At 45.7% G+C, this 11,826-nt stretch overlaps 1 pseudogene; it reads right to left on the reverse strand.

Moving 5' to 3' along the window:
• Positions 1–10,815: 10,815 nt before the first annotated feature.
• Positions 10,816–10,933, reverse strand: LOC126189849 (5S ribosomal RNA; annotated as a pseudogene).
• Positions 10,934–11,826: the final 893 nt, after the last annotated feature.

Below are 11,826 nucleotides of genomic sequence, written 5' to 3' on the forward strand. Positions count from 1 at the left end.
GGGTTCAAGGGATGTCAATCGAACCGTACGATCTCTTCGTCTTTAATGAGCAGGATTTTGTTACGGCGAAACCCAAAGATGGTGTTCTTGTTACAGTTTATGACGAAACTGAACTACTTTTGCTCAGGCTGCAGCACAGTAAGTTTAATTACGGAAACTCTTAATTGATCTCCTCATGAAACTGAAACTGAACATAGTTAAGAACCAAGGCTTTTAAAAACTGCTGCTTACACTGAGCGAAGATGGTGCTAAAATAATTTGATTTTAAATCACTGGCTGAAAACAAGGGAATCTGGATGAAAAATGGAACATGACCATTCAAAGAAGAAAGAAAAAATTACAAAGGAAGTATACTGCAGTGTCTGCATGTGACGAGATCTAAGTTAATCCTGCACAAGAAGACTGGATAGAGCGTTGCAAATGGAGACGATGACTTGATGGCATCATAGAATATGGAGGAGAGGTATCTGTATTTGACTTTTTTCTAATGAAAAACCATGACCAAGAGTTGTATTAATTTTCAGTGCAATAATCAAATGCTAGGGCAAGATGAGACTTACGCAGCTTATAAAATAAAAAGTTATACAATTAGATACAATACAATAAAAGATATTCTATTAATATATACAGTTGTGAATATAAAGAAAAACAAAATGTCTCCAAAAACGAATTTATTAAAAACGGTTAACGACTAACATTATCTCCTGGTCCCGGTCTTCCCGATATACAGGGCTATGCAAAAAGAAGGAACAGATTTCAAACATTTATTGCTTACAAACAATAAAAGATAGAAACACAATTCCAACGTTCATGGAGAGACAAAAATTTACACTTTTATGCATTCAATGTGAGCACCATGTGTTTACACAACTAACATAAAAACGGTGGCTTATTTCCTGCCACACACGAAGCAGCTAGTCTCTCGTTGTCGAATTCACAGCTTCAACATTGCCATGTCGCAGACTGTCAAGAGTGTCAGGTATAGGTGGGACTGAAACGCGGTCTTTTACGTAATCCCTTAGGTAAGTCACAAGGTGTGAGGTGAGGAAGCCTGGGAGGCCATCGGCAATGAAGTTCATCTTCTGCTGCTCCTCTTCCAATTCAATGACCCGCTTGTGTGTATGTGTACGGGGAACTTTCAATAAGTAATGCAACTAATTTTTTCTCGGCCACTTTCGGCTGAGAAAATGCGGAATTTGTTATAGGGCATCGTGCAATAATCCCGCTTCAGCCCCTATAGTTTCATGAAGTTTCGACTGGTGATGGCGCTATCCGTACCCTTCAAAATGGTGTCTGTAACGGAGATGCGTTCCAACCAGAGAGCTGTCTTAAAGCTTCTTTTGGTGGATACCAGAGCATCGTAGATATTCATAGATGCTTGCAGGATGTGTAAGGAGATACGGCTGTGAACAAACGCAGACCTATCGATCTCCCGCGTAACCGTCGGCCACACAATCCTGCAACGTTCGGACACGCTCATTCGAGATGATCAACGCATCACAGTCAGACACCTCACCGCACAACTGAACGTCTCTGTTGGAAGTGTTGACACACTCATTCACAATTGGGATACTCCAAGGTTTGTGCCCGTTGGGTTCCCCGCCGCCTCGCAGAAGATCAACGAAGGACCATCTGTGCGGAAGTGTTTCCGCGTTACGAGGTTGATCGTGACAATGTTCTGTCGAACATCGTCACACGCGGTGGAACATGGGTTCATCACTTCGAACTGGAAACAAAACGCTAATCCTTGGAGTGGGGCCACACCCAACTCTCCTCCGAAGAAAAAGTTCGAAGTAAAGGCATGCTGACGGTCTCCTAGGACTCTGAAAGAGTTATTTTGTCTGATGTCCTACGTCATGGTGCAACGATCACCTCTTTAGTGTATTGTGGTACCCCCAGGAAATTGAAGAAACACTTCGATGCTTTCGTCGCCACAAAAATGAAAATGAACTCTCGATATATTGCGATACGTATTTCAGAGCAGAGTTCCAACACCAAGGATTACGAAATCGCTGGAGAATTGTCGTCATAACCTGGTGAAGCAGTCGCAACTGCATACTGCGAGAATCTGCTTCACTGGTGGCCAATGATTATATTCCTCCAAGCCGTTTGGTTTCAACTGCATATATATCGGCAAGAAACGGAAGTACGAAGTATGAAAACATTCAAACTGAAATACAGTCTTTCTTTCTTTGTTTTGCTACCGCCTTGATCCCAGGGTCAAGTACGCAATTGGCATGGTTAATTTTAAGGGGTGGCCGGATGCCCTTCCTGCCGCCACCCCATACCCCCCAGGACGGAATTAGTGTACCCCAACTGTCTGCATCTAAGGTAAATCGTGAAATAGTGTGAAGGTGTTTCAAATGTCTATGAGCCGTGTAACTGAGGCGGAACGTGGGTACCAGCCCGTTATTCACTTAGTAGGATGTGGAAAACCGCCTAAAACCCACATCCAGGCTGGCCGGCACACCAGCCGTCGTCGTTAATCCGGTGGGAGGATTCGATCCGGGGCCGGCGCGCCTACCCCAGTCCAGGAAGCAGCGCGTTAGTGCTCTCGGCCACCCTGGCGGGTTCAAACTGAAATACAGTCAATGGGCTTTTATTCAAAAAACAACATGGTGAACCCGAATTGTCAGTGCATATTTGTGAAATACGCTTTAAATTCCTTGCTTTCCTCGAACGACATCGTAGCAATTATCATGTTCAGAGCGAGAAGGAGAACGGTACAACCAGAAACCGACACAGAATCGGACATCGTACTGACACATTGTGGCTGTGCACGTATCTCTAGATTTCAGAAAAGCATTTGAGACGGTGCCACACTGTAACCTGTTCACGAAGGTACGGGCATACGGAATAGGTTCCCAGAAATGTGAGTGGCTCGAAGACTTCTTGACTAATAGAATCTAATATGTAGTCCTCCACTACGAGTGCTTATAACCGACAAGGATACCATCAGGAGTGCCCTAGGGAAGTATGATAGGACTACCATTATTGAGTCGACGCATAAGTTCGTAGCGTTTTCCGGAAGTTTAATAAACACAACAGAGACTTTAGTCATCAATGATATATTCTCATACATTATTTACAACAGTCTTCCGACGCTGGGATAACTTTTATATCCCGCGACTCTAGAAACCATATGATTCTGAAGCAAACTCGTCGAGATCGGAGCGCATTTTCATCCAGAAAGGAGGTTCTTTACAGGTTGTTCGATAGAGGGCGGAAAAAGTTAAAATCTGAGGGTGCAGGATCAGATGAATAAGGTGGGTGAGGAATGACTCCCCAACCCAACTCCTGTATGTGTTTTTTCAGTCTAGCAGAACGCGGACGTGCGTTATCGTGGAGTATCATTACTTTAGACAGTCTTCCTAGTCGCTGCTCTTTCATTGCGTCTGCAAGACGTCTCAGTTGTTGGAAATAAATGTCAGAAGTCAGTATTACATCTCGGGGAAGGAATTGATAGTTCACCACACCGTCATTGTTCCACCAGATGCACACCATTATCTTTTGTGGAGTCACGCAGGTCTTCGTACAGGGAGTTGCTGCTTTGTTTGGGCTCAACCCCTTTCATTCCTCATGTTAGCATGAAGACATCATTTCTCACCACCAGTACTATACAGGATAAGAGTGGTCGGTGTCGTTCACGAGCCAATTGATGACGTATAAGCAGAGATGCAAATAAGGCCACCCACTCGTTTTTGTTATTTTGGCTTAGAACTTGCGGTACCCATATACCCGATTTTTGAACCTTTCCCTGCGCTTGTAAATGTCGCACGATGGTGGAATGATCACAGTTCATCAAATTTACCAGTTCTCGAGTACGTTGATGTGGATCATTGTGGATTAATGCAGATAAACAATCTTCATCAAACCACGAAGGTCTTAGTGAACGTGGACAGTCACTAATGTCAGAATGATCCTCCTTAAAAAGAGAAAACCATTGTCTTGCTGTGGTCTGTCCAATGGCATTATCCCGCCCGATGTTGTTGTTGTTGTTGTTGTTGTTGTTGTCTTCAGTCCTGAGACTGGTTTGATGCAGCTCTCCATGCTACTCTATCCTGTGCAAGGTTCTTCATCTCCCAGTGCCTACTGCAGCCTATATCCTTCTGAATCTGCATAGTGTATTCATCTCTTGGTCTCCCTCTACGATTTTTACCCTCCACGCTGCCCTCCAATACTAAATTGGTGATCCCTCGATGTCTCAGAACATGTCCTACCAACCGATCCCTTCTTCTAGTCAAGTTGTGCCACAAGCTCCTCTTCTCCCCAATTCTATTCAATACCTCCTCATTAGTTAATTGATCTACCCATCTAATCTTCCGCATTCTTCTGTAGCACCACATTTCGATAGCTTCTATTCTCTTCTTGTCTAAACTATTTATCATCCATGTTTCACTTCCATACATGGCTACACTCCATACGAATACTTTCAGAAACGACTTCCTGGCATTTAAATCTATACTCGATGTTAACAAATTTCTCTTCTTCAGAAACGCTTTCCTCGCCATTGCCAGTCTACATTTTATATCCTCTCTACTTCGTCCATCATCAGTTATTTGGCACCCCAAATAGCAAAACTGCTTTACTACTTTATGTGTCTCATTTCCTAATCTAATTCCCTCACCATCACTTGACTTCATTCGACCACATTCCATTATCCTCGTTTTGCTTTTGTTGATGTTCATCTTACACCCTCCTTTCAAGGCACTGTCCATTCCGTTCAACTGCTCTTCCAAGTCCTTTGCTGTCTCTGACAGAATTACAATGTCATCGGCGAACCTCAAAGTTTTTATTTCTTCTCCATGGATTTTAATACCTACTCCGAACTTTTCTTTTGTTTCCTTTATTGCTTGCTCAATATACAGATTGAATAACATCGGGGAGACGCTACAACCTTATCTCACTCCCTTTCCAACCACTGCTTCCCTTTCATACCCCTCCACTCTTATAACTGCCATCTGGTTTCTGTACAAATTGTAAATAGCCTTTCGCTCCCTGTATTTTACCCCTGCCACCTTCAGAATTTGAAAGAGAGTATTCCAATCAACATTGTCAAAAGCTTTCTCTAAGTCTACAAATGCTAGAAACGTAGGTTTGTCTTTCCTTAATTTTTCTTCTAAGATAAGTCGTAAGGTCAGTATTGTCTCACGTGTTCCAACATTTCTACGGAATCCAGACTGATCTTCCCCGAGGGCGGCTTCTATCAGTTTTTCCATTCGTCTGTAAAGAATTCGCGTTAGTATTTTGCCGCTGTGACTTATTAAACTGATAGTTCGGTAATTTTCACATCTGTCAACACCTGCTTTCTTTGGGATTGGAGTTCTTATATTCTTCTTGAAGTCTGAGGGTATTTTGCCTGTCTCATACATCTTGCTCACCAGATGGTAGAGTTTTGTCAGGACTGTCTCTCCCAAGGCTGTCAGTAGTTCTAATGGAATGTTGTCTACTCCGGGGGCCTTGTTTCGACTCATGTCTTTCAGTGCTCTGTCAAGCTCTTCACGCAGTATCCTAGCTCCCATTTCATCTTCATCTGCATCCTCTTCCATTTCCATAATATTGTCCTCAAGTACATCGACCTTGTATAGACCCTCTATATACTCCTTCCACCTTTCTGCCTTCCCTTCTTTGCTTAGAACTGGGTTTCCATCTGAGATCTTGATATTCATGCAAGTGGTTCTCCTTTCTCCAAAGGTCTCTTTAATTTTCCTGTAGGCAATATCTATCTTACCCCTAGTGAGATAAGCCTCTACATCCTTACATTTGTCCTCTAGCCATCCCTGCTTAGCCGTTTTGCACTTTCTGTCGATCTCATTTTTGATACGTTTCTATTCCCTTTTGCCTGCTTCATTTACTGCATTTTTATATTTCCTCTATACATCAATTAAATTTAATATTTCTTCTGTTACCCAGAGGTTTCTACTATCCCTTGTCTTTTTACCTGTTTGATCCTCTGCTGCCTTCACTATTGCATCCCTCAAAGCTATCCATTCTTCTTCTACTGTATTTCTTTCCCCCATTCCTGTCAATTGCTCCCTTATGCTCTCCCTGAAACTCTGTTCAACCTCTGGTTCTTTCAGTTTATCCAGGTCCCATCTCCTTAAATTCCCACTTTTTTGCAGTTTCTTCAGTTTTAATCTACAGTTCATAATCAATCGATTGTGGTCAGTCCACATCTGCCCCTGGAAATGTCTTACAATTTAAAACCTGGTTCCTAAATCTCTGTCTTACCATTATATAATCTATCTGATACCTATTAGTATCTCCAGGGTTCTTCCATGTATACAACCTTCTTTCATGATTCTTAAACCAAGTGTTAGCTATGATTAAGTTATGCTCTGCGCAAAATTCTAGCAGGCGGCTTCTTCTTTCATTTCTTAGCCCCAATCCATATTCACCAACTATGTTTCCTTCTCTCCGTTTTCCTACTCTCGAATTCCAGTCACCCATGACTATTAAATTTTCGCTCCCTTCACTACCTGAATAATTTCTTTTATCTCACCGTACATTTCATCAATTTCTTCATCATCTGCAGTGCTAGTTGGCATCTAAACTTGTACTACTATAGTAGACGTGGACTTCGTGTCTATCTTGGCCACAATAATGCGTTCACTATGCTGTTTGTAGTAGCTTACCCGTACTCCTATTTTTTATTTATTATTAAACCTACTCCTGCATTACTCCTATTTGATTTTGTTTTTATAATCCTGTATTCACCTGACCAAAAATCTTGTTCCTCCTGCCACCGAACTTCACTAATTCCCACTATATCTAACTTTAACCTATCCATTTCCCTTTTTAAATTTTCTAACCTACCTGCCCGATTAAGGGATCTGACATTCCACGCTCCGATCCGTAGAACGCCAGTTTTCTTTCTCCTGATAACGACGTCCTCCTGAGTAGTCCCCGCCCGGAGATCCGAATGGGGGACTATTTTACCTCCGGAATATTTTACCCAAGAAGACGCCATCATCATTTAATCATACGGTAAAGCTGCATGCCCTCGGGAAAAATTACGGCCGTAGTTTCCCCTTGCTTTCAGCTGTTCGCAGTACCAGAACAGCAAGGCCATTTTGGTTAGTGTTACAAGGTCAGATCAGTCAATCATCCAGACTGTTGCCCCTGCAACTACTGAAAAGGCTGCTGCCCCTCTTCAGGAACCACACGTTTGTCTGGCCTCTCAACAGATACCCCTCCGTTGTGGTTGCACCTAGGTACGGCTATCTGTATCGTTGAGGCACGCAAGCCTCCCCACCAACGGCAAGGTCCATGGTTCATGGGGAGAGGTCCCGCCCGATACATGGTGCAAACCACTCCGGCTGTCTCCGCTGCTGCCACCCCTCTGCTGAACTCAGACAGATAAACCTGTTTAAATGTTTCGATTTCTGCACTTGCCACCCCATTTCCCATAGCTACAGATCCCCTCACAATCTCCAAATGACAAAACAACAATGCGTAAACGCAAACATCAACAAAGAACTACGAATAAAAAATGCCAATCGATAAAAAATCCCATCGCAAACGAAATACCAACATATAAAGGAAAAATGCTACGAACTTATTCACCAACCTAATATTTTCTCTGTACGTAAATGATCTGGCGGACAGGGTGGAGACCAATCTGCAGTTGCTTACTGATGATGTGGTGGAGTACGGAAATGTGTCGAAGCTGAGTGACCTGAGAAGGATACGAGATGACTTAGACAAAATTTCTAGTTCGTGTGATAAATGGCATTAGCTCTGAATGCAGAAATATGTAAGTTAGTGCAGATGAGTAGGAAAAACAAATCATTAATGTTCGGATACAGCATTATTAGTGTCCTGCTTGATGCAGTCACTTCGTTGAAATATCTGGGCCTAACGTTGCAAAGTGACATGAAATGTAATGAGCTTGTGAGGATTGTGGTAGGCAAGACAAATGGTCGGATTTGGTTTATTCGGAGAATTTTGGGAAAGTTTGGTTTAGTCTATATGGAGACATCATATGAGATGCTAGTACGACCTATTACTGGGTATTGCTCGAGCGTTGGGATCAATAACCGGTCGTTTTGAAGGAACACATCGAAACAGTTCAGCACCGAGCTGATATCTTTGTTACCAGTGGGTTCGATCAACATGCAAGTATTATGGAGATGCTTCGGGAACTGAAATTGGAATCTCTGGAGTGAAGGCAACGTTCTTTTCGAGGAACACTATTGAGAAAATTTAGAGACGCGGCATTTGAAGCTGACTGCAGTAAGATCCTACTGCCGCCAACATACATTATCACGAGTATAAGATTAGAGAGATTAGGTCTGATACTGAGGGATGCACACTCCTGGAAATGGAAAAAAGAACACATTGACATGGTGTGTCAGACCCACCATACTTGCTCCGGACACTGCGAGAGGGCTGTACAAGCAATGATCACACGCACGGCACAGCGGACACACCAGGAACCGCGGTGTTGGCCGTCGAATGGCGCTAGCTGCGCAGCATTTGTGCACCGCCGCCGTCAGTGGCAGCCAGTTTGCCGTGGCATACGGAGCTCCATCGCAGTCTTTAACACTGGTAGCATGCCGCGACAGCGTGGACGTGAACCATATGTGCAGTTGACGGACTTTGAGCGAGGGCGTATAGTGGGCATGCGGGAGGCCGGGTGGACGTACTGCCGAATTGCTCAACACGTGGGGCGTGAGGTCTCCACAGTACATCGATGTTGTCGCCAGTGGTCGGCGGAAGGTGCACGTGCCCGTCGACCTGGGACCGGACCGCAGCGACGCACGGATGCACGCCAAGACCGTAGGATCCTACGCAGTGCCGTAGGGGACCGCACCGCCACTTCCCAGCAAATTAGGGACACTGTTGCTCCTGGGGTATCGGCGAGGAACATTCGCAACCGTCTCCATGAAGCTGGGCTACGGTCCCGCACACCGTTAGGCCGTCTTCCGCTCACGCCCCAACATCGTGCAGCCCGCCTCCAGTGGTGTCGCGACAGGCGTGAATGGAGGGACGAATGGAGACGTGTTGTCTTCAGCGATGAGAGTCGCTTCTGCCTTGGTGCCAATGATGGTCGTATGCGTGTTTGGCGCCGTGCAGGTGAGCGCCACAATCAGGACTGCATACGACCGAGGCACACAGGGCCAACACCCGGCATCATGGTGTGGGGAGCGATCTCCTACACTGGCCGTACACCACTGGTGATCGTCGAGGGGACACTGAATAGTGCACGGTATATCCAAACCGTCATCGAACCCATCGTTCTACCATTCCTAGACCGGCAAGGGAACTTGCTGTTCCAACAGGACAATGCACGTCCGCATGTATCCCGTGCCACCCAACGTGTTCTAGAAGGTGTAAGTCAACTACCCTGGCCAGCAAGATCTCCGGATCTGTCCCCCATTGAGCATGTTTGGGACTGGATGAAGCGTCGTCTCACGCGGTCTGCACGTCCAGCACGAACGCTGGTCCAACTGAGGCGCCAGGTGGAAATGGCATGGCAAGCCGTTCCACAGGACTACATCCAGCATCTCTACGATCGTCTCCATGGGAGAATAGCAGCCTGCATTGCTGCGAAAGGTGGATATACACTGTACTAGTGCCGACATTGTGCATGCTCTGTTGCTTGTGTCTATGTGCCTGTGGTTCTGTCAGTGTGATCATGTGATGTATCTGACCCCAGGAATGTGTCAATAAAGTTTCCCCTTCCTGGGACAATGAATTCACGGTGTTCTTATTTCAATTTCCAGGAGTGTATATAGTCGTCTTTCCTTCGCTCTATTGGCGAGCGGAGCAAGAAAGGAAATGACTAGTAGTGGTACTGGGTACCCTCAACCACAGCCTTTACGGTGGATTGCAGAGAATGTAAGTGAAGGTAGACGTAGAGGTCTGAGCAACCAATTAGTGGTCTGCCACACGGACGCGAATGTTAGACCCGACAACAGACTCGTTGCTCAGACGGACGCAGACAGGTATGGGCAGACCATGGCTCGGTCTGTCACACCGGTATGCGGACCAGTCCGCCTGCGAATGACAAGCCAGCTTTACATCAACAGAGAACTCTATACACTTAGCCGGTGGACTTCTGGCTCACTGTATATCTCTTCCATGGCCTCTGTGTGCCTCGCAAAACAATCACGGATTAGTTAAAAGAAAATAAAAATCTGTCGATGTGGAAGACATGTTCAGTGTAAATACAAGGAGACGTTCAGTAATTCAAGACACTTCTTTTCTCGGCGAATTTCAGTTGAAAAAATGCGGCATTTGTTGTGGGACATCGTGCAATATTCCCATTTCTGCCCCTATGGTTTCACCAAGTTCCGACAGATGCCGACACTATACATAGCCATCAAAATGGTGAATGTAACGCATTTGCATTCCAAGCGAAGAACTGTCAATGAGTTCCTTTTTGCGGAAAACGAGAGCATCAAAGATATTCATAGGCCTTTGCAGAGTATCTACGGAAACCGAGCAGTGGACAAAAGCACGGTAAGCTGTTTGGCGACGCGTCTGTAATCACATCAAGGTCGCGCAAACCTGTGCGAAATCCCGGGTGCCTTTCGGCAGCACACGGCTGTGACACTTCCATTATTAGAACGTGGGGACACTCTTATTCGAGGGGATCTCAACTCCTCCCGAACAGGCCATGAAGGCCCAACGGTACCGACCGGCCGCCGTGTCATCCTCAGCCCATAGGCGTCACTGGATGCGAATATAGAGGGGCATGTGGTCAGCACACCGCTCTCCCGGCCGTATGTCAGTTTCCGAGACTGGGGCCGCTACTTCTCAATCAAATAGCTCCTCAGTTTGCCTCACAAAGGCTGAGTGCACCCCGCTTACCAACAGCGCTCGTCAGACCAGATGGTCACCCATCCAAGTGCTAGCCCAGCCCGACAGCGCTTAACTTCGGTGATCTGGCGGGAACCGGTGTTACCACTGCGGTAAGGCTGTTGGCATTCGAGGGGATCGACGGATCAAAAAGGAACACGTCGCTGCTGAACACACATATCAACCAGGGGGGAACTCAAATATTTGTGCCCGCTCAGTTCCTCGCCGTCTAACAAAAGACCATAAAGAGCAACGGACGACAATCTGTATGGAATTCCTTGCACGCTACGGGGATGATCGTCTTGTCTAGCATTGTCAGGAGATGAGCCGGCCGGTGTGGCCGTACGGTTCTAGGCGCTTCAGTCTGGAACCGCGTGACCGCTACGGTCGCAGGTTCGAATCCTGCCTCGGGCTTGGATGTGTGTGATGTCCTTAGGTTAGTTAGATTTAACTAGTTCTAAGTTCTAGGGGACTGATGACCTCATAAGTTAAGTCCCATAGTGCTCAGAGCCATTTGAACCATTTTTTTGTCAGGAGATGAAACATGGGTTCATCACTTCGAACCGAAAACAAAACTGCAATCTATGGAGTGGCGCCACAACAACTACGTTCCGAAAAAAATAAAATCAAAAGCGCAGCCTCATCCGGTTAAGTCAAGGCGAAAGTCCTCCTCGGTCTCTGAAGCAGTTATTCTGTTTCATTTCTTCCCTTATGCTACAACGATCAGCTCTGAAGTGTACTGTGCTATCCTTAGAAAATTAAAGAAGCGACTTCAGCGCGTTAGTCGCCACAAAAATACAAACGATCTTCTCCTCCACCATGAAAACGTAAGGCCCCACGCAAGTGTGCTAACCCGAGTGGAGCTCACAAAACTTCATTGGATTTTTCTTCCTCATCCTTCATACCGCCCGGATCTCGCATATTCCGATTTCCATCTGTTAAAGTAGGATGCACCCCGTGGGAAGTAGTTCGTGGATGAGGGGGAGGTTACTGATGCAGCAAGATGTTGGCTCTGACGTC

The sequence above is a fragment of the Schistocerca cancellata genome, chromosome 5, assembly GCF_023864275.1.
Source record: "Schistocerca cancellata isolate TAMUIC-IGC-003103 chromosome 5, iqSchCanc2.1, whole genome shotgun sequence".
Lineage (NCBI taxonomy): Eukaryota > Metazoa > Arthropoda > Insecta > Orthoptera > Acrididae > Schistocerca > Schistocerca cancellata.